The sequence below is a fragment of the Trachemys scripta genome, chromosome 11 (assembly GCF_013100865.1).
Source record: "Trachemys scripta elegans isolate TJP31775 chromosome 11, CAS_Tse_1.0, whole genome shotgun sequence".
In the NCBI taxonomy this organism is placed as follows: domain Eukaryota; kingdom Metazoa; phylum Chordata; order Testudines; family Emydidae; genus Trachemys; species Trachemys scripta.
In genome coordinates, this window is record NC_048308.1 from 20,179,274 (window position 1) to 20,204,360 (window position 25,087).

The 25,087-nt window shown below is 38.7% G+C and overlaps 1 protein-coding gene across 1 annotated transcript in view; it reads right to left on the reverse strand.

The window, feature by feature from the left end:
* Positions 1-25,087, reverse strand: part of LRP1B (LDL receptor related protein 1B) — a 1,021,752-nt gene that overhangs the window by 936,958 nt on the left and 59,707 nt on the right. The gene's annotated exons all lie outside the window — the stretch shown is intronic.

Consider the following 25,087-nt stretch of genomic DNA (forward strand, 5'->3'; position numbering starts at 1 on the left):
CAAAAATAATCAGGTCTGAGAAATCATGCCTACAGCGTAAGGTGAGGTTGTTAAAGCTGCTTCCATGTTAGAGTACTAAATACTGCAAAATAACAGAAAACATTAATTTTAGCCAACGACTAGTTGGGATATGAGCTCAGTTTGAATGTTATTCTGTAAATTGATGGAAAAAACAGTGATTTCTTTCATGTGTAGTTGACATTTGTGAACAACAAGGCACCACACCATCAGGTGGCTAATTTAAGCATTAACAGCCTTTGGCAGGAAAGACAGCCAGACTGCATTCAGGCATTTACGACAGAATTTCTAAATGTAGGTTTTATTTTGTAATCTTATAAATGAACAGTCTTTCATGCAATGTTTTGACAAACCAAGGGAAAAATGCCAGGAAAAATCCAGCAGACAGTATGAGTCACATCTTTCGTAAGCCCTCTCAAGCATCTGCTACTCTTGGACTATATGGATAAAACTGAAGATGCAGGTACCTTTTCCAGTCAAAAAGTATTCCAAAGATCCCTACGCTTGCTGGAAAATGGAAGATAAAAGATCTTGACTTCTTGTCTCTTTCCATGTCAACCTCTATGCTTGCAACAGCTTTTCTCTTGACACTTCTCCATAGTTAATTATGTAATCCTGAATTATCTCTGCACCATGACAGGGAGGTGCCAAAGGTATGGAGGGAGTCACAAATACTTAGACTATATCAATTTATTCATTTTGTTTGTTTGTTTTTTTGCCTAAAGCTACCTGGCTCCTTGCTTCTGATGGGAGCTGCTGGATGAATTTTTGAACATCAGGCTGCTTTGTGGGGTTTGTTTGTTTTTTTAATTTAAAAAGGAGCTTGACATTAGGAACCAATTTTTGAAAATCTCATTTAGTTGTGAGATTTTGCCCATGTGTTTGAAGAGTATCGTGTACATTTATGGTACTATATAAATAAAACTGTTTTTGTTACTTTTACTATACATTTTAATTACTGTTACAAGATGAATTAGTTTAACTAATTTCAAATTGCACTACATTCATATTTATTTTTCAATAGAATATTAGACGTATTCCATGACTAATATGATAATAGTTTATGGTACTATATTCTGTTGGGATAGTACTTTAATTCACATATATGAATATCAAATCATAGTTGCTCTGACATTTGGACTCCAAACATGGGGAGTCCCCTTCCAATGCAATTTAATAAAAGACCCTAAAAACCTCACATTAATACTATAAATATAATGTGTTTACCTCATTTGTTATAGGCTGGCAAGCATTTTAACACTATAGGCTTTTTTTTCTAATGCCAGAATGTTGTCAGGCCTTCGAAAACTAAACACCTTGGAGCAGATTCACTCTTACTGGTTGCACACATGTTTACATTGCACTTTTGCAGAGATGGGCCTAAACCAAAATCTCAGATCTGAACATCCCTAAACTTTCAAAAATAAAAGTCTAAATCCAAGTATACATTTTTGTGGTTTGAGCCCATCTCTCAAATACAGTTCATAAATGTTTAAAGTGATCCTTTGTGAGGAATGATGCTATATGAATAAAATATTATTTTTGTTGTTAAGCCACAGTACAACACTGCAAGCATTTTAAAAATTCCTACCAGTTTGAGAGATATCTACCAACTATACAGATATTCCCTATTGTATGCATAAGGGATATTTCAAGCTGTTTTCTAGTTGTACATACTGTATATTAAACTTCAGTGCCTATCAAAACTAAAAGAGTTCAACAATTAGAGAAGAGCACCATTTTCAGGGCATGTGAAATGTTATCAAACAGTGGGAAACCCAGTTTAAAACATTATCCCTTGTTCTGTTAAGTACAGAATGGTATGAATTTTTCATACAGCGCTGTATCTCCGTGTGGATACAGTAATGCTAGAACTACCCCCAGGGACTTATTTGGCCCATAAACTTCAGATGATTTATCACAATAATTTGTAGAATAGCCAAAGTTGCACAAATAATAATTTACAAATTATATTTATTTTATAACTGATGTTGAATTTTAAAATAACTACCTTTCTTTGTTTTTATTTGAGTCCTAATCCTCAGGTCTAGCTGAAAGAATATTGGTGCAATACAGCATCTTTATACACGCCTGTGTGATCTTGATGCCAACCATAAGCCGGCTTGGATGTCAGCAGAAGTTAGAGCAGCCTCTGGGCTTTCCCTTCCTATCCTCTTACCTAATACTTTACAAGTACAAATGGGAAGGGATTCTCCTCTTTACCTTTAATGGTGTTACAGCGCAAGAGAGACATTAGACACCTGAATTTGGCCATTCTGGCGCAGGTTTTGTGCAAGGCAGTTCACATTGCCCAACAAGGGCCTGCCAGACAACTTGGTGTGGCAGTGGGTGTCAAGGGTGGGACCACAGCATGCGAGTCTAAGCTATTATTTAGTACTGTCTACATTACTCTAGGAACTGTACTAGTCCCCCAGTAGCCCAGAAATCCTAGAGGAACAAAGACGTCTTAGAACCACCTTAGTGCCACTCCCTTTGCTGTGAGTTTTGTGCTGCTCATCTTAGAGATAGAACACAAAATGTCACCTATGATATCTCAATGTATATAATATTAGACAAAGTAATGTCCTTAATTATTCATTTACTGATACCTAGAAGCCCCTAGTTTTCTATACCTTACTCATTTGGTTTATTAGAGACTGTTTAAAAGATACGGTATTTCTTGTCTTTAAAAAAAAAAAAACTTCCAAAAAATAAAGAGAGAGGAAAAAAAACATTCACTATTTCATTATGAAATATCCCATATTAATAATTTTTTTCAAATAAGAATCAGCCTACTGCATTTCCAGATCCACAGGATTCATGTGTTTAAAAATATCCCTGGATAGATGAACTAAAAATATATACTCATACCTGGCATCTTCTTTCCTTCAAATAATATTGAAGGAATTGATAGTTTCTTAATCCACAGATCAACAAAACTTTATAATGAAATGTTTTAAATATTGATTCCATAGTATGAGAAATGTACTGTGTTTCAACACAATATTTTTTTTTTTTTTACAAAAAGCTGAATATTTACACTCCTTTGCTTTCTCCTGCTGAGTAGCCAGGCGATGTGCAAAGCCATGAAGGGGGTTTGTAGACAATACAAGTGCTATGATTAAGGTGACCAGAGAGCAAATGTGAAAAATCGGGACGGGGGTGGGGGGGGGTAATAGGAGCCTATATAAGAAAAAGATCCAAAAATCGGGACTGTCCCTATAAAATCGGGACATCTGGTCACCCTAGCTATAATGCTTGCTCTCCCATTCCAAATAACAGTCTTTGTCCTCCACAAAAGTTGGCTGCTCTCCACACAGGAATTGCTGCTGAACCATGTTACAGAAAGTAAATGCTACTTAAAGAAGCATGCCAGATTGCTTTGTGGTACCCATCAGACAGGTGACATGGTGCAACCATAAAATGGCAGCCAACCATAGCATAGCTACTATACTGCCTCTGCTGCCACCACTGTCCAGAAAACAGGTAGTTGTTTGTGAGTGAATGGGCCTAATCTGTGTTGGTTTTGAAATTTGTCTACCTCTGTTGAAAATTATATTCTGCAGGAACTGTACGCTAGTCAAGGATTTTTTTTTTAAATATGTAACTGCATTCATACATTTCTCCACTAATAAGGCATACATTACTTCAACGCAAGTTTGAGATTTCACTTGAATGCGTTTCTGTATCCCAGAAATGCCACCTCACTAGATTACTGGATACTACTTGAGATATTAATGCCACCACCGAAAGTTGTTAGAAGCTGTACCTAATTATAAATTCCAGGTGACCATAAAAGTATTTCCAGGTGCTACATCTTGATCACTTTTTTGTTGGCCACCCTTTTGAAATTTTCATGTATGTAGTCAGTGCCAACTACACAAAATCCTTTAAAATATGAAACATTTAAAAATAAGTGTAATATTGACAAAAAATTCGGACTCTCCAAATTTGTATATTTTACAGAGAAGAATTTTGTATTATTTGCAAGATTATCTGCCAGACACATTGCTTAATATGGGTCTGGAGTCAGTCACTGCTGGAAATGGGCACTTGTGATCTAAGTAAACCAATAAAGATTATGTCCTATTGCCCATAAATAATAATCCCAAATTCTACTCAGAAAAAGAATCCCATAATGATGTCAAGGTTGATCAGTTTTTCAAAGCACCATGTAAAATTAACAAAGAAGGATAGGATATACAGCAGGCAGTACCTACTGGAAGACACACTGATACCATGGTGATGGGCATCATATAGGAATCATAATAGCGTAAAATAGTAACGTTGGGAGAGCATCAGAAGACTCTGGATTTAATATGACAGCTTCATGAGAGGTTTGAGGCACATTGTTGGACTGTTATGGGGAAGCTTACACTGTTACTGTGTGTGTGCTACCCCTCTGTCCTCTGTGGATAGAGGAAAGAGAGGAAGAAAATGCCAGGTGCAGAGAGAGCCAAGTGGTTTAGCAGAAGAGAATGAAGGGCATACCATGACAGATCTTCAGTCCCTGGGGTTTAGGAAACAAAATTTTAGTCTTGGGGATTTTAAGAGCTTTGCAGGAGATGAACTTTCTACAGGCATACTTCCCAAGAAGTATAGTCAACCCTAGATAAAATCGGGTTGTACTAATATATGCTATTAAACCAAAATCATTTTTAATATATATTAGTTAAAAGATAAATCTATGCCAGTAAGTACTATAATCTGTTACTAGGAAAACCTTAATTGCCGAGAATTTATTTTTACATTAATAATTAAAAATATTGCTTGTGTGAATGAATGAATTCAAATAGCTAGATTATATCACTTCTATTACAGTAGATTGCAGAAGGTTCTCAGCACATATACAAGATAAGATGAAGGGTTAAGTACTTTTGAGAAAAAGTGAATAAGTAGATATTTCACTGCAGAACAAAGAGGGGGAAAAAAACAGAAGCACAGCTCTTGGTTTATCTCTTGGAATAAAAACACCTGGCAATATTTTGCTTAGATGAAAGTAATCTGACCTAAGACGTTGAGTCCACAAATGTCTTGTTAACAGATCAAACAAGGTAACATTGAAAAGAGTCAAACAAGATAATTTCTTACCAGTAATAAGAGGTTAGAGACTGTAGGTTTTTTACCATGCACATGTCTCTGAAAGTGATTTTCATTCTGTTCTAACACAAAATGGCAGTGCAATATAGCAAATATAATGATAAAACCTGATATATTTCTCTTCTGCATGCAGAGGTGAAGTCGTATTTCTGAAGTGATAGCAGAAGCATTAAATATGGGTAAGAATGATGATCTTTTGGAGAAATAAATGGATGATTTAAATTGATTCTCCTATTTTTCCGTTCTTGAGAAAAGGTGGTCAGGGTTCTTCTAAAATATGTATAAATATAACTTTAAAATGTTCCCATAAAACAACAAAAATAGTAATGACATTCTTAGGTTGCAGCAAAACAAATTATATTTTGCCTTTTTCAACAGCTCGTTCGAAATCAACAATGGAAAAATTGGACACTAAAGAGAAATACCAAGTTCAGCATTTGGCAGTTCATTTACTTTTCAACGTGAACAATTAGTCACACCCGAGCTTGCCACAGATTCTTCCCCGCACTAGCCTACCACAGACCAAATGTCCCTGGGAACTCTGCTGACATGCAGCAAGAATTCATTAACGTGCCTTGATATAGTCCCATTTCAATGAGGTCTAGATAAAAAAAAAAAAAAAACTTTAACTCACTGTTAATGTGCAGCAATAGGGTCCACATGGACCAGTGGTGGCAATCTGTGGCCTGCAGGCTGCATACAGCCCATTAGGGTAATCTGATTGCAGGCCGCGAGACATTTTGCTGATGCTCATCGTCTGCAGGCACGGCCCCCCGCAACTCTGAGTGGCCCGCCGCTTTCCGCAGCTCCTGTTGGCCGGGAATGGCGAACCGCAGCCACTGGGAGCTGTGGGGGGCCGCGTCTGCAGATGGTCAACGTCAGCAAAATGTTTCACGGCCTGCAACCTGATTACCGCATGTGGCCCCTGCTACCACTGACATGGACAGTCTGTGACAAGCTAGTACAAGGTAGATTTACATCCCAGCTTGCTGTGAATTAGATGTAAACAAACCCTTTGAAATAAGTATGTTCTAATAAAAAGCAGATTCATAGAGTAGCTATCTTCTCAGGAAGAATAGACTATCATCAGCACAATTTTTTTGCCATTAGCCCTTTTACTTCGTAGTTATGGCAGGAGTCTGTTCAGAGCCAGCATATGCACCCGAATCATTCTTGGGGATCCATGCACAAAGGGGTACCTAGGCTTATGGATCTCCCCAGTCCCATCCAGACTGGAAGTCATATGCTTCCACCGCACTTCCCCTCTGCCCTGACTTTCAGCAGGGTCCAGAACCAACAAGTGGGGAGGGTAAAAGACAGGGGCAGATCCATATAATCCCTTTATCAAACTGGTGGAGTTAATGCAGCCAGGGGGGTATTCTTCGATAAGTTCTTTCAGGGCTGTAGGGTGACCAGATAGCAAGTGTGAAAAATCAGGATGTGGGGGGTAATAGGCACCTACATAAGATATAGCCCCAAATATCTGGGCAGTCCCTATAAAATCAGGACATCTGGTCACCCTACTGTGCTGTGGAAACCCCATTTCAAGGGAGTTCTTTGAACAATGACTGGGAGAGGAAGCATGACTGACAGTGAACTTAGAAAAACAGCAGGGGAGGGGTCTAGAAGCAGCATGGTGAGAAGAGAACACTGAGAAGACAGCTTTGTGCTTCCAGCGAATCTTATTATACCTGTAGGTATTAGAGGCCAACTCTGTTGCCCATGCTGCACAAGGAGATGGGTTATGGGGAACAAACTTTGCTCCCTTCCACCAACAGAATACGAGAACAATAAAGAGAATGCCCAGCAAGAGGTTGTAGCCCTTACTACTTTTTCTCTCCCTGGTGCTTTCTATTAGCAGTGTTTGGAACAGCTTCTTCCCTTTTCTTATATGGGTAGGGTCCTGGCTTTTAGGGTTTTTTTTTTCCTCCCTCTCTCTCTCTCTGGCACCTAGGTACCTTCACCCAAGAGAACTCCTATGTGCCTTATACATGGGAGTGCTGTCCATTGAGGAAAATTAACACCACTATTAGCTGACAAGGAGCGTAAAGCCCTGTACACGAGGGGATAAAAAAGTGAATAAAACAAACACCAACAAAGGAGTACCACTCCCAAAACAGCAGCATAACAGAGGAAATAGGATTTGGGGAAGGAATAGGTTAAGTTGTTAATTAATAAGCATCTATAAATAAACAATTTCCTCAATTCCTACTACCCATTTACTGCCCGAAACCTAAGCTCCCTCCTGGCCACCTTTCTGAGGTGTGCATCCAAGATTGTGTGTACTCAGCTGAAGAGTTGCAGCACTGGCAATTTAACAACAGTTACCTTACTTTTTCTTCATCTTTGGCTAGAACAGGGTCCTTTCATGCTTCCAACAGGGCCTGCTGGTTCTTCTGGTTTGGAATCTTCCTGTGGTTTCAGCTGGCTATTGGTAGCCATTGCAGAGCTAGGTTGCCTTTTTTTTCCCCCTGATGTTGTTTGTTGTAGTGCTAGAACTGCCTAATCCATGCAACTAGAATCTCACAGTAGTGAGAGTAGAAGGAGTGGAAGTTTAGCAAGTACTTCCTGAGCTGTGCTGTCTCTCTCCTAGCTTCCAACCTGAAACTACACTTTCTTTTTTTCTTTTCTGTTTGTATAAAATCAGGCTGTCCCCTCTCTGATAGATGTATGGCCCTGGCTTGCTATTGGTCTAGTGGACTGCTTGTCCAGAATACCCCCTGCAGAAGCCTCCCTATTGGGAGTTTCTCGCTCCTTCTGTCCCCACCTCTAACTCCAAGATGCTTGAAATAGAGTCAGAGGGGTTTGGCAGCCATCTTAGTTACAGTCCTTTTAGTAAGGCAGTCTGGAGCTCCAAGAGCTGGTGAACTCCAAGTGGGAGTTACAGAGACATGGGAACCTGTTTTCTTTGGCAAGAGGTGGAGATTTCACATATATTGTATAGAATCAGTAATTAAACAAAATCATGTTGGTATAAAAGACAATTGGAGCCTTTCACCAAATCTGAAATCCAACCCAAACTGAAACTTTGAGTTTCATTACTATGGTTAACACACTTCCTACCCCATCTACTGTTTTCTCACAACTTTGTGTTCTTGTTTCTTGCTGGAGCCAGTGTCAGAAAGTGCCAAAATATCATGAAAGAGACTGTTTTCTTGGTGTGACTGTTCTATTCAGAAGCAGGAAGTATGTGTGGTTGCCCATGAGTAATCTGGCTTTCACTCTCTTTCAAGGAATATTCTGGAGACAATGAAGGGACAGTCTCTCTCTCTGGTGGAGAGGAGACTAACAAGCTCTTCTAGGCCTGTTCAGCTCTAATGAAGTGCACTTGCAAGACTTGTTCTGCCTAGTGGGGGAGGTGCTTAAAAGGGGGAAACCTGCCACAGGAAGGAGCAGTGGACAGGTGGTGGGTGGTTCCACCTCAGTGGATGTTAAAAATAGAAACAGGTCAGCTGAGAAGGAGATAGTCACAGGCCTTCCTGCTCCTGAAGCTGTATGCCCAAGAGGAGGGTTTGAAGATAGGTTCTACAACGGGGTAATAGACCCTGATAAACCAAGCTCAGAGCTGAATCCAGAAAGCCTTCTTGAGATACAGGCTACTTTGCCTTTCTATGTTTTCCTTCAGAGTCCTCACTCTCCCATTAGAAGAAGAGAAGGGAGAGGGCCTTTCTTTTGTCTATTTGTTTGACTCAGAGAATCTCTGATGTGCTATGAGCTGTGGGAAAAGACAGTATAAATGACTGGCAGTGGGGTTTGCAGGGGGTTTGAGGGAGACCCTGCTCCTCCAAAGGGCCCCAGCAGATTGATAGTTCAAATAAAGTTTCAGTAAGAATCAAAATGTTTAGAGGCTTATATGAACCTCTGGACCTTTTGATGACTACCCATTACTTGGAATAAGAAAAACAAAATTTTCATAGTTTCCTTTGCTGGTTAGCATGAAAACTTATGGCTATACAGGCTTAACAACATTGTACATTTTATTGTTTATTTTTTCCATTCCTAAATGAAAAGCTGGAAGAGCATCAAAGATGAAAGTGTGCTTCAGTGACATTCAGCAAACAACCCAGAACAATAGTTTCTTTATAAAGATTGTATCTTTTTCAAAACAACCTCCTCTGTTCTCTAACTGCCTCCCTCCCCCCCCCCCCAGCCCCCAACCTCTTAAGCATAAAAAATGCAACAGTGCCTGGAAATAAATACCTGAGAGCTACACTTGGCCATGTAAATATTCATCAGTCACCACCACCTGACTGAAATCATGGCACCCACGCTACCTTAATTTCTCTCCTTAAAATTTTTAAAATATATATGCAAAGATCAAAACAATAAATGATTAGGGGATTATAAAATTACATTTCCTATCTGAAGGATCCATTTCTAATTATCTAATAATTCACTATTTTGACCTTTGCTGTAATGGTAGCAGAGTCCATGGTCCTTTCCTATTGCTTCCCCAAGAGTCTTTCCTCTCAGAGAGAGAGAGAGAGATGTCACTCCATGCTACTCTTCTACATGCCTCCACTGTCCTCAAGCCCAAGTCAGTGTAGCTCTTAGCCACCTGCCCCATACCCATGATTCACTCCAAGCCACCTCTTGGTAGAGTGGCCAGACATCCCAATATTTGGGGCTTTGTCTTTTGTAGGTAACTATACTCCCCCCCCACCCCAAAGAGACAAAGTGTGCCAATTTTTCACACTTGCTATCTGGTCACCCTACCTCTTGGACTCCTGTCCTGCCATATTCCCCCGTCTCTCACTACAATCCATGCCTCACCCCTGGTGCTCAGCACAGCAATAGATATTTCACAGTTTGGAGTCAGAAGGAGGTAGGGTGTCTGGATTTCGACCGGGACACCTGGTCGAAAAAGTATCCTGATAACTCCATTCAGCACAGCCAACCGGGCTATTAAAAGTCTGGTTGGCGGTGCTGCAGAGCTAAGGCAGGCTAGTACCTACCTGTCCTGGCTCCACGCTGCACCCCGGAAGCAGCCAGTAGGTCCAGCTTCTAGGCAGGGGGGCCCTGGGGCTCCGCGCGCTACCCCCGACCCAAGCACCGGTTCCACACTCCCATTGGCTGGAAACCACAGCCAATGGGAGCTGTGGGGGCGGTGCCCACAGGCGTGAGCAGCACGAAGAGCTGCCTGCCGCGTGTGCCTCCACCTATGAGCTGGACCTGCTGTCTGCTTCTGGGGCGCAGCACAGTGCCAGGACAGGTAGGAAGCCTGCCTTATCACCCCACTGAGCTGCTGCCTGAGGTAAACCCATGTCCCAACCCTGAGCCCTTACCCCCTCTGCATCCCAACCCCCTTCCCAAGCCCAGAGCCACCTGCCACACCCTGAACCCCTCTGCCCCATCCCCAAGCCTGGAGCCTCCTCTTGCACCCCAAGCCTCTCATCCCCAGCCCGACTCCAGAGCCCACACTCCCAGACGGAGCCCTCACCCAACTGCACCCCGCCCCCCCTGCCTCAACTTGCAGACCCTCCCACACCCTGAACCCCTCATCCCCAGCCCCAGCCCAGAGCCTGCACCCCCAGTTAGAGCCCTCCCCAGCTCCCGCACCCCAATCTCCTGCCCCATCCCAGTGAAAGTGAAATAACAAAACAGATTTTGGACTTTCACCCAGACTCCCAGGAAATCTCTACCTTGAAATAAAATGTAGCATACAAAATTAAAGAATGGTTATGTTGATTGGGGGGGATATATAATATTTGGTTTTACTGAACTTACTCTAATTATCTTCAAATATTTCAGTGAAATTTTATTAAAGACAATGTGTCCTTTCTACTAACAAAAATTTCTTGCTCATATTAATTTCCAGTTTTCTTGGGTATGGTAATTTCACACTTAATTCACTTGTTAGCACTTGTTCATTGGTAGTCAGTGTGGGGTTTCCCTTTTTTTTTTTTTTTTTTACCAGTGAACATTTCCATTTTGGAAATCCTCTTTAATTTGAAGAACGACTGGTACAGCATCATCTGTGTTATGAATCAGAGTGTAAACTCCTGCATTAGCAAATCTGTGTCTGTGCAAAGAAACAATGAGCAATGACACACTCCTTTATTAAAACACCACCCTATCACTGGAAATGTTCTATTGTGCTTATTTGCTGACCAATAGCAGAGTTAAAAAGAAATACACTTTCAAGATTTATAATCACTATTTATAAGAAAAGTGATGTTAGAATTTGTCGAGTGTCCTGCTTTCAGGCTGTAAAGGTGTCATTGAACGGTTTAATTTTTATTGGCATTCCTCCTGCTGTGCTCTGGCACTTTACATGGAACACAGGTTGAACTTTACATCCAAGACAGACTGATTGCTGCACTATGAGCCTTGTTGGTTTCAGACTCTCTGCCAGAATATCTCACACACTTTATAACAACAAGGTCACGGAATAAAAGAGATGGCAGTGGTTCAGATCTAGTGACAGTGATTAACATAGCATAGCCCCCATATGAGCTTGTCATTAGGTTACCCTTTAAGTCTGCAGAATACGCAGACACATTTACAGGCTACAAAGGTGAGATCACCTCAAAAGACCATTGAAGCTAGTAGCTAGGGGACATTGCACTGCTATGAATTGTAAGTTTAGATACACCTCAGGGATGGTCTAGACAGTATTTGGTCCTGCCATGCGGGCAGGGGACTGGACTCGATGACCTCTCGAGGTCCCTTCCAGTCCTAGAATCTATGAATCTATGAATCTATAATACTTCCTCAAAGCTTTCTTTGTTTCCATTGTTTTCAATTAAATGTCTGGAAATAAAGGACATCAACATTTTTTTCTGAAGAAAAGGTACACTGCAAATTTGAAAGCACTATTCGACGGAAAGACTGCAACTTTCCAACACTGGGCCTTTTCCGGTTGTTAGATCTATTTTGAAGGAATCTGATGCATGTCATACAAAGTTGACAATTTTACTATTATCAACAGTTAAACTATTTGTTCAAGTAGCTGGTGCTTCACATTTGTGACATTTTTAAATGGCACATGTCTCTTTTGTAAAGCTGTGGCAGAGGTGCCAGGAGTCAGTCCTGGTTAAAATTGGAATCTGGGACATAGGACACCCAGAAATGTTAAAACGGTTGGAGTAGAATGTGTGGCAGTAAAAAGTAGAAACAACCTTCTCTTTGCCAGGGACACCTCAGGGGACAAGGGCCATTCAAGCTTTGGACATGGAGTGGACAGAGCAATCCAAGGAAAGCCATGCGGTGCATCCTCTGAAAAATTTTCAGCAGTTTTCTATATAACTCTGATCACAACCATGGTGCTTACTGTTTATGAAAGACCGCATGCACACACGCACACACACCATAGTTGTCTTCAGCATCTGCTTTGTTGTTTGTCATTAACATAAGCTGGGTATGGCAGGGCGGAAGCTTGTCTGAGTTCAGGAGAGAGTTACCAAATTACAACAGTAATACTCCAAAGTACTTTAAAACTGTCCATCCCCACTGTAAAAGTAGTGGTGATAGAAACCTTCCTGGGGATTAATTGCTCTGGGATGTAATGGGCCTCATGGTATAATTTGCACATTTCTGTATCAGCTGTAATGAATGTGTCCCAAAGTGCCTTATCTAAATGGACTATCATTCTTGGTGGACAAGTTGAATTTGGGTAATCAAAAGTAAGTGTTGGAGTGTCAGCCTTTTAGTCTGTAACATAACAGAATGCTCTGTACATGGTAAAATGTCTGAAAAAGATATGATCACATTTTAAATTGAAAACATAGTAAATAAGATAAAGAGAAAACATGGTAAATAGCATAAAGATAACAGGAAACCATTCTACAAATACGTTAGAAGCAAGAGGAAGACCAAGGACAGGGTAGGCCCGTTACTCAATGGAGGGGTGGGGAGAAATAATAAGAGAAAATGAGGAAATGGCAGAAATGTTAAATGCCTTCTTTGTTTTGGTTTTCACCAAGAAGATTGGTGGTGATTGGATTACTAACATAGTGAATGCCAGTGAAAATGAAGTACGATCAGAGGCTAAAAGAGGGAAAGAACAAGTTAAAAATTACATAGACAAATTAGATGTCTTCAAGTCACCAGGCCTTGATGAAATATGGAATCTCCATCATTGGAGATTTTTAAGAGCAGGTTAGACAAACACCTGTCAGGAATGGTCTAGATAATAAGTAGTCCTGCCATGAGTGCAGGAGACCAAATTAGATGACCTCTCTAGGTCCCTTCCAGTCCTATGATTCTATGATTTCTAGAAAATAATATTTCTGTATTAAATATATTTCTGTATTTTTTCCTGTAATGTCCAGTACAATCCCACATACAGTATTGCATTTTCCGTCCAGTCGGCATATTGTTCAAGATATTGTCTTCCGATAAAGCCTTCAATGCACTAATTAGAGCTGTGCCACATGATTCTGCAGTAATAAAAAAGGCAACCCAGGCAGTTCATAGTCTGGATATCGTTATGCCTAAAATTCATTGCAAGATCAGAGTTTGAGATCAGTATTTCTAAAACACTAGTGATTAGGTCATTTTGATTATATTTATATATTTTGTATATTAACAATTTTTTTCCTGTCGCTCTTAAGCCCGTTTTCATAATCTCTCAATTCTTCTTTCTCTACCTTTTCTTTCTGCTGATCCCCAGACTTACAGAACTGGTAAGAAGTGAATCCTGTGCACATCTTCAACACCCTTCTGCTACTCTCCGAACTTCACTGTGCACTTCAGTTCTCAAGTCCTTTGAGGCAATAAAAGCTTCTTGCACTTCTGATGATACTGAAATATTCCCACCCAATGCCATCCAATGGTAATGCAATACTCTGTTTCTCACTTGGGGCTATATTTATCCACTTCATTTAATGGAGATACACAAGGTATGATTATGGCCTCTGGTTCCTTACTGCATCTCCAGCCTCTAATTCACTCACAAGAACTGTGCTTTTTACATCAACTGCACCCATCCTCTGACTCACTATTCTCTGGGCCAAATATTTTACTGCCATGCTCCTTTTGTAATTTTACACCTAGGTGTATAAACTGCTACCTATCTCATTACACCACTTTATATAGATGTAAATGACTACACAGGGTTCAAGGCAGTAGATATTCAGGTGCTGCATTTACAGTGCTCTTTCAGCAGTCTTTGTGGCTTCTCCAGTCCCTGTCCATTTCCACCACTGGCTAGCCTATTCTTCAGGGTGTTACTACAAAAATCTTTAAATACCTGGCTGATGATGGAGACAGTGTTAAAATGTGAATCTCAATTTGCTACCGCCAGAACATTTTGGGTTATCATCCCTACTGTTCATATAGGAAATGAACTGTAAGAGGGAATCTCTGTTCACCCAACAACACGCAAAGTTCTTGTCAAGCTTCTCTCTGTTATTTTGCATCTGTGCAAAATGTTGCTGGAGGTGTTGTATGATTAGTTATGTATTCCATCCACATTTAGATTGTCAAAGAGACAGAGGTAAATGTTCTGTCAGAAGTGAACACGTATGTGTGGATATAGCATTATAAAGTCCTATGGACAGCATTTATACCATTGGGAATGACAACACTTCCAATTCATTGTCACAGCAGTCTTTCCTTAAGGATAAATAATATTTAGCGATCTATGGCACCAATTCAGAAAATTACGTAAGTGAGTGCTTTACTTTAAGCATGTACTTAAGTCTATCCCTTCCACACAGTGCTCAGACCCTGATTCAGCAAAGCAATTAAGAATGTGTTTAACTTTAAGTATGTACTGTTAGCCAATATCATGTAAACCACAATGCTTTGTATTTATGCTAAACTGTATAACTTTGAAATGTATTCTCAGAATGCCTTGTATTCATGCTAACCACTACTGCAGAAAGTTACTTGTAGTTAAACTAGTATAAAATCTCTGCTCTTTGCATTTGTAGAATCTGTCATAAACAAGATGTGTGTTCTGTTGATGCTTGCCAAATCTGAACATTGTTCTAGATACGGCTGGTACAATCAGCTAGGGATGGTTGATACAGATGTCTTGTATCCTGAAAAATGTCATAAACAAGAGGAATATAAATATGAGCAGAATTGAGCTCACAATTTGGGACACACTGAAATATAACTGCTGCAAAACTGTTCTACAGATTGGTAATTTGTGAACCTCTTTGCTTGTGCTGATTTATCTGTGTTTAATAAACTGAGGGAGCTGAGTTATCTGACACTTTGTTAATCGATAATTTGCACTGCACCTCTACCAGCTTAAAAATCCCAAATATGCTTACATGCTTTGTGAAATCAGGGCTTAGATCAGCATCAGCTTGACCCTCAAAAGCAAGGAAATGGCCTACAAAACACTTAAGATCATTTTCCTACCTGTGAACGATCTTCCTTCTATTAGGTGTCAAAACTGCTCCCTTGTGAATTAATAGCTTTGCTAAATTTGAACAAATTAAAATAAACTATAAAGACAAAGACATGTAGAGGAAAACAGCTGAATGTCCTCCACTGGCACCTCTGATAAATTCAGTATTTTTTTTTTATTAATGTAGTGCACTCTACTGCATCTCCTTCCGCTGAGTAAGGTCAAACAACAGTGCAAGAGCAGCAGTATGACCCATTGCTGATGCTGCAGAACTTAAAGTGAGTAGCTCATCTGCAACTTAAATTTCCTACAGGAGTTGTCTCTGTGTGTGTGTGCACATGTGCCTGCCCAAAGACTGAATACAAGCTGAATACAAGGGGAAGCTGTTGGACAACCACCTCAGATGTTGCAGTTGGAAGAATAAAGACCACTAGGATCTATGTAACAGCTAGCAAACTGTAACAGGAAGCTTTTTGTGAAAGAGAGAAATAGATGCAAGATCCAGCTAATGTTTTTGAATGGCACCATCCAAATCGTGGAATGATAGAGACGACCTGGAACTGTGTGAAACTTAGAAGTTTCAGATAGGGTTGACTTTGAATTTTTGGAGTTCTTTACTCAACCTAACTGGGGTATCAAGAATTGCATGCACAGAAAATAGAGATTAGATTGAGCAGAAGTTCAGGTAAATTCAGATATGGGGTTTTGATTCAGACCATCTCTTACTGAGCTGATATTTTAATATTTTGGATTCATTTTTAGAGAATAAAAATTGAAAAATATTCATAATTAACTTGTATGGTGATTTTATCTCATCCCATTCACCTATGAATTCTATTCATTTTATTTTAAAATGGAAAAAATCTAATCTACATTATGGAATAATAATAGGCTGTAAAATGTATTTTAGTAAAATAAAGCCATCTTAAAGCACAGATGCACCAAAAAGCATCGTTAGGCAGATAACCTCAGATCCTAAATGCAGGTCTATAAATAGAAAACCCATGAGAATTAAGCATCTTCTTATCCAGATACCATTTGAATGCAGTACTTCGAAGGCTTGTTTCCCAGAGGCAATTGTCACCTACAGATTCTCTGATAATAACAGCAAATCAACCATAGATAGTGGGTGTGAATCAGAAGCAAGAGCATGGTTACAGCATTTTGATCTTATGCTAAGTATCCGTGTAAAGGCCACAGGGATGAATAGTAACTATCCTCTTGTAAAATTATTTTTTTGGATAAAGGTATAAATGTCACAAGGAGGTGGAGATTAATCTTTCCTTTTCATTTCTGGTCCAGGGTATAGTTAGGATGGAAGGATCCACAAAAGAGTTAAGAATATTATGATAATTTAAGACTAAATCGTGACTTTATCACATTCTTTTAGCAAGGGTATTGTTTAGTTGCACTGCATTCCCAGGAACAGACTAGAAACAGATTATGACCCAGAGTCACAGTCTGGTCCCTGGTTCTCCCCTTTTCTTGACGGGTCAAGTCAGGGAAGAGTAATTTACACCAAACCTACAACAAGAACACACCCTTTCCCCTGTTCCTTTAGTGGCCTTGCAGAGTTGCTCCCCTTCCCATGCAAGATTCACAATCTGGCCCTAACCACTGTAATTGCAATATACTTAGGGGAGATGAGAGCAGAGGAAGAGAAAATGATGACTGGACAATATACCAATTTATCTCATGTCCCTCCAATGGTGAAGATGTCATAATGCCACCCTTCAACAATGAATAAATAGGATAGAAAATGGCTAAGATACCAATGGTACATAGAGAGAGAAAAGAAAAGAAAAGCAGTAATAAGATGGCAAGAGAAGATTTGATTACCCTTGTCTTTGAGCTGTCAGCTACTAACTTACGAAGGCAAAAACCAGATCCCTGAAGTAAACTAGCTAAGCTAAAAAGCATCTATAAAATATCTTCTAAGAAATTTGTTTTTAAAGAGCCTAAAATAAAAGGTTCCATTCTTGTACCAGCTCCTTACCCCAAAGCTAATTCAACTTTATTTCATGCCAAATAAAAGCTATCCGAATCACGTAATAAAATGTTATGGCTGCTGGCACAATTAATTAGAGATTGAGGAGACTGCAACTTTCACCTCAGACAGGGGTGTCACTATGAAAGAAAAGCTGTTAAAATATTGTGAGTGAACATACCTAACGGAATGAATACAGAAAATAAGAAATAATGGAAAAGTATTAATTTACCAGAATTAGGAATAGGCACTTGTCAAAATAAATGTTCCTGGAAGTATCTCTTTAATACTTACATAAGCACCAGTCCACTGCACTACAAATGGTGCTAAGACATGACATTGTGGAGACAATGAATCAGCTTTTCAGATGACTGATCTCCTAAAATGAATATATGATAATTGTGATGTTATACAATGATCAGGGCCAGCTCCAGGTTTTTTGCCACCCCAAGCAAAAAAAAAAAAAGAAAAAAAGAAAAAAAAAGCCGGGGTGCCACCCCAAGCACATGTGAATGCTGGTGCCTAAAGCCAGCCCTGATGATGATTGTGAGAAACATGGAGCCGCCTTCATGGGCCAATTAAATTGCAGGGATAAAATAATCGTCTCTACTTATGGACAACAGATACCTATATTTTGGGAAGAACAACAAGGAGTCCTTGTGGCACCTTAGAGACTAACAAATTTATTTGGGCATAAGCTTTCGTGGGCTATAACCCACTTCATCAGATCCATGGAGTGAAAAATACAGTAAGCAGGTATAAATATACAGCACATGAAAAGATGGGAGTTGCCTTACCATGGGGAGGTCAGTGCTAATGAGGCCAATTCAATAGGGTGGATGTGGTCCATTCCCAATGGTTGACAAGAAGGGGTAAATATCTACAGAAGGAGATACCCCAGTGTCGGCTGCAGGGGTGTCTCCCAAAGCTATTACATATGCACAGAGGGCTTTGCTCTGACCTCAGATGCCAGGGAGATTTTTATTTAAGATAGCGGGAAGACCAGTGCAAATGGTCTCTCACATTTAACACTCCCTGTCTACTCTCATATCACGAACATGTTGCCATATAAATAGATACGTGTGCAGAACGTGGAAGGACAAGAAAATGAAAGAGAAAAAATAGGAACAGTATTGGACAAACAAGTTCCCCATATTTACCTTGACAGACATGCAAGCTCTACCACTGAAGTGATAGGCAAAAATGGAACCTATAAAACATGTAATCTATGTTTAGATCACACTCTGAAGTCTAAATATGCCTCCTCCGCTCCTTCTTTCCATCAGTCATTCCCCCACTCACTGCCAAATCCCAAACACTTTCAAGAAATATTAAGTTTACAGTTGCAGTATAACTATAGTGTAATTACAGCATCTGTATAATAGGGCTTGATCCTGCAACTCCTTATGTAAGTGAGTAATTCCATTGTGTGAGTGTTTTCTTTAATGTGTAACCTTTATTAAATTTGATCCTTGAGAGATACATATTATTAATCCAGACCCATATTAGAAGTTCCTAAAATTTGAACTATTAAATTAAACATTGTTTTTAGCAATTATACCCAGAAGGTTAAACTCTTCCCTGGTATAACTGCACTAGTTTCAGTGAAGTCACACTGAAGGTGAATTTGGTCTGGAAGCTATAAAACAGGAATTTGTTGTTGTTGTTGCATAAGTGCTATTTAACATGTAAGACCAGTTCCTGAAATGTGTTTTATTTTCAGATGTTATACATAGCACATATACACAATAAAAGAAAATTAATATAATAAAATATTAAAAGTGGCTGGGAGACACAGGGAAATGTGAATAAAGGGGAATTAAATCATGATGAACACTTTTTTCTTTAAAAATATCAATGTTTAAAGTTTTCCTGTAGGGAAATCACATTCATGATAATCATTTCACAATATCATTATTCATATTTTGGTGCTTCCAAATACCTCAGTCAGTATCAGCAAGGGCTCCATTGAGCCACCTGTTATATAAACATGTAGATAAGTAGCTTCTCTTCCAAATAACTTACAATCTAATTTGGATGACAGTTTTCATTCAGGAACACCCAAAGATTACTATGAACTTCACCAGATTTACAAACTATAACCCCAAATCAAAGCTCTATGCAAGCAAAACTGTTCACCTATTATAGCCCTGTTGAAGAATCAGGACCTATGGTCCCATTGATAAGAATCAGATAAGAAATAAAAGAACTCTAAAGTCTTATTCCAGTACTGTATTGCCTTGCATCCAATTTAAGCAGGAATTTTACAAAAAAAAAAAAAAAAAAAATCATAATATGAGTTAAAGCATTCCAAGACATTTGCAAAAACAGATACACTAGCCTGATAAGACAAGCCAACATAATGTTGATATCAAAGAAAATAAAGCCTTTTATAAGAACAATTATTTTAAAATCCATTCTCCTCGAGATAATCAGATTACACACATTATTTCACATTTTGTACAATTTTTAAAAGCAGACACATTTCTTCTAAATATCTTCCTTTGGTCCTTAGGCAGAGATACTCATCAGAATAGCTCTCAACTAATGACACTGTCCTGTTGATTTCAAATCTGAATTGGTTATTTTAAATCTTCCCTCCAACAACTAGAAAAATACAAACCTCTCAAAATCAGAGCTTTCCTGGAGGATACTGCAAAGGGCCATACACTATTGAAATTCCGAAGAAGTGAGGTTTTTACTCACAAAAGCTTATACCCAAATAAATCTGTTAGTCTTTAAGGTGCCACCAGACTCCTTGTTGTTTTTGTACTACCGGCAATATCAACAGCAAATCCGCCAGTGATACATTACAGCATACAATCCTAAATAAATACTGATAATAATAATTAGTACTTAGAAAGGGGTTTACAAGTGCAAGGACTGTATAGACATCACCTATTTATTTAGGAGTAGATTGCAAACCTCTTACTCAAACTGTTGAGCAGTTATTCTCATGTCTAGTTGAACTGAAGTCAATGGGACTACTTGTGTATGCAACTGTTCACCAGTCTGAGTAAGTGGTTTGCAGGCTAATCCTCAGGACTCATTACACCCCTTTGAACTAGATAGTATTACATTTTACATTGCATTAAAAAGCCATCTGACTTGAGAAATTCATGAGAAATTTAATAATAGGCTATGAATAAGAATAGTATTGTCTAACTGAGGTACCTCAAAGAGCCAGGGAAAAATCTAAGAGTAGCCATGTAGCGACTTCTTCTATATATCTACAATAACTGTGACTAATGTTACAGTAGATTAGTGCTGTTACAGTAGAAACCATTAAAAATATGATCATTTTCCAATCATTACAACAGTTACTCCGTATTGTAAATATGGGGGAAACTGACAATTTCAGGTACCATTATATGTAGTAACAAAGGGCAACTGCTATATTAAATGCAACCAACAAAGTCTCAATTTTCTCAGACAGTAAGTCAACCAATATATATTCTCTTTAAAATAATTTTAAAAAGAATGCAATTCAGCATAATTTTGTTGACTTTAACAACAACAACAAAAATCATAACTATGCCAGTGCTAATTTATTATCTCCTCAGTAGGATCAGCATTTTAAATTTTAAAATTTTCAAAATGTCCTTAAAAGACTTTAAAATAAATAATTTATTTAAAATATGTAAATAGATACAATTACGAAGCACTGCATTACTCAGGTTTGGTCAAGATAAAGTTGCTACTCAACTGCAACAGCCATGTGTCATGCTGTCTGGAGCGGCTCACGACTGTGAGTGTCTATCTCAGGGCAGATTGTTAGAAAACAGGGCAGACACCCCAAACTGGTGGTGTGTTCTATAATTAGATTTCACCAAGCCAGTGACAAATGTGAACACCTGGATCACTAAACCAGTCTCACCATGAAGTTACGGACAAACACCTTAGACTCTCCAGTCTATCTTGCCACCAGGACAAACTGGACTTTGTGATAAAATGTGACTTATACCAAAAATCACAACACATTTAGGTTGCTTCCAGTCCCAAGAGACCAGTCATTTACCCCAGATCAATTGGTACTCTAGATCTTACACCAAAGACAAAAACTAACTAAAGATTTATTAGTTAAGAAAAGGAAATGAGAGTTTTTAAGAGGTTAAAGCAGGTAAAATATATGCACAGGTGAGTCAAAGTTTATAATTCCAAATGGTGGCAAAGATGTAATAAACTGTCAGTTTCCCAAAAGTCTTTTCAGAGTACCCAGATTATATCTGGGATCTCTGCTTTGCATCTGGTACACTTCCCTGTAAGAGTCCAAACAGCCCAGAGATAAAGGACCTTTCCTTGAATCTATACTTATAGCTTCTCCCCCAGAAAACAAAATGATAGTGTCACTATCCACATAGGCTTTTCCTTTGATGTCAGAGGTTGAGGAATGCATTTTGAGTCTTTGACCTCTGATCATCACACACTTGCTTTGAAATTAGCACTTTTCTGTTAAAGTACTTCATTTGCATTTCACTGGGCTTCTTTCTCCTGTGATGGGTTATTTAGTCACAAGAGCATACACAATTTAAATGTTTGCTATTACATTATAATGACATACAGATAAGTAAAAACAATGCAAGTAACATCCCACTAGTTTTCATGAAGTTTAAACACCAGAAACACTCTTATACATTTAACAATCACTTTGATCTATACTAATACACAAATGAATTGGCCTGGGGCTCTGGCATGAGCTGGCACCTGGTCTGCCAGGGTCAGACTGGGAAACTTGAACAAATTTCCAGTAAATAAGAGAAGGCTGGCTCTTCCCAGTCTCTGTTTTGATACTATAGTTTGCTAGGCAAGAGTTATGATTGACTAGCTCAGAGCAAACTATGGATAAACATAGTAACACATATCAGTTTCCTCTAGGCCTTATTAACAATGATGACAAGGAGCACAGTGGCTCAGAGATTAATGATAACTATGCTTGACACCAGGATGTTTACTTATAGGGCCTTATGAAAACTGTGGATCCTTGGCTGGAATTTTTCCCTCCTACATGCAACAATTTCCCCCTAGGTATACCTCTTTCTATATTTATAAACAAATGTGGGAAGGAAACACGATTTATGGCATACTGGTTCTAAATTGACCCATTTATGACTTTCATTAAAATGCAGGCTAAATTTGATATCCCCAGGTAATATGTCCATGGCTCTCTCTAAGTTAAGGTTTTTTATTCCATTTAAACAAACAAAAACAGATTTCCTAAAGGCTTACTGATTTTATCTTTCATTAAAATTAAAGTAAAATAAAGTGGACAAAAGGGATGATGTTTTATTCCTCAATGTACTCTATTACTTCTTAAAAATGCATCTATTTCATGATCTCAGGAATCCTAATGAGAAAGTTAGAAATCCTCCATTTGCTGAATATACAAAATCTAGGGCATGCAACATAAAATCCATCATATACATCATACTCCTGACTTACTTGAGGAAAACTTTTTACTTTCCTGTAAATTGTATTCATGCTGGGCTAGATTCACCCAGATTTTGTGACCTTTCGTGATTATCCTGGTGGTAGAAAGTCACACAGAAAGAACAGTTCCTTTTGCCCTTGGTGGCTATAAAGTATGTGTCACCCCAAAAAAATGGATGACAATGATTGGGAGGTTGATGTGGTCAGGGAACTGAAGTATATGCAGAATGATTAAGGCATAAATGAACAGTACACAGATAAAACAACGGGGAAATAAATAAAGCAATACGTTGTGTTGTGCAGGGGCTCTCCAATAATAATCCCCTCTCTTCAATAATTAAACCTCATTATTTTGTACTGAAATTTAACATAGAAATTTAACACATTGATTACTGCAGAATACCTCAATTCAGGAACTGCTCTGATTAGTAATAAAAATTAGCACTGAACTTTTGAGTGCATATTTATTAAATCTAAAGTGGCTTCATTAGCACACCTCTTCCTTGTGCACAGAATTGTTAATCTTCTATTAAACAGCATTCAGATACTATGGTGATAGACTCCTTAAATTAAATGTATTAATAGATAGAACACTGCAGTAATCAGCAAAAACTTCTTCTTAATTAAAGGGCAACATCCTCTATGAGAAAAAATGAATATAAAGAAATGATCATATTAAGTATTTCTAACAGCAGTTCGATTTCTTCACACTATTTATTATTTTTGTACTGTATAACACTAGATTATTACGTCTTTGACTGATGTAACCTAACCCCAGTAATTCACAGGGGTGATGCCACACATAGAACAGTAGGGTGTTTGTTTATTCTATCAGCTCTTTTCTCCATTGTTTTAATTTTTCCTTTTTATTTTTTACCCAATCATGTTATGGGGCTATATTTCACAGATTTCTGGTGATTACACAAGCCATTCAGGATCTGCTCTTCTGGTTTATGATGTCACCAGGACTCGTTGATTGAAGTATGGCCTGTAATTCACACTTGCCTGTTATTTATTCTATATAAACTACATTTAATTTCCTATAAACACGATAACATTATAATAAGAGACCCAACACTATTATGTTATCAGCTAAACATTTTGAATTACTGGACAGTCTTATGTAATAAATGACTAAATGTTAATAATATTATAAGAAAATTATGTAATAGCATAGTGCATCTATTGTGCATAATACCATGTAGATAAATCAATAAGCTAGCCCTAGAAAATTTCTAATTACTAATGTTTGAAAGTGTAGCATATTATGTATACAGTAAAAAATATGCAGGTGCAGAAAATATTTCAGTTACAGAAATTATTCCAGAATTTGCCACCATGGAAGATGAAACTGGAATTAGCTATACAGACCTCTCTTCACATTTAGAGCAAAAGGCAATATATATATCTGCTCTGCGGATGTCCTCTGAGATCCGGATTCAGTAGGTTCAATTATTTGTTGCAGTTTTTTTATAAGATTCCACCCGGATCAAACCAACTCAATATGGTGGTGGATAGTGTGGTCTTGGGGCTACCTAAGATGTACAGCAAGGTCTCAGGCTCCCTTCAGCCTGAGCTTGGTGTTTTGCCATGTTACTGGATGTCTTTCAGGGCTCTATGAAGACCCTAGTTTGGCAAGAGGGGGCTAGGCAATTCCTCCTATTTAAGAGACAGTTGAATGGAAGTCAGACTCTTTTTTCCCCCCTCATCCCAGCAAGATTCCCACCTGTTCATCCATGCCCTGGAGCAAAGGGAGTGAATATTTTAGTCAGTTAACTTTACCAAGTTCTTGTATGTTACTAATCTATTGTGTTTTTCTTTCTGTTTCAGGAAGCTGATTTTGGAGTCAGGTATCTCATCATATCATTTATTAAGTTTGTAACTGAGTTTTGGGTAAGATAGTTCTTGGAGGAGAAATGTATAAGCCAATCATCAATTAAAATCAGAAGAACTTAGTGGGACAGTATGGGCTATAACCCTGGGCATGATTTGCTCAATTATGTTTATTTTTTGGTAGCCATAAAAATGTAATTAACATATGGAATCTTGAAATCAGAGAAAACATTCTCAGTTCCCCTCCTGCTGCTACCCACATACAGCTCACTGAGAGATTGTGGCATCGCATTTATTGCCCTATGAACAACCGGTGAAACTGTAGTATCAGAGTTTATTTAATTTTTTGCTCCTCAAGTTCTGAATGCAGGGTAGCTGTTAGATAACATGTCTGGCCTTGAATTCTGAAACCAATT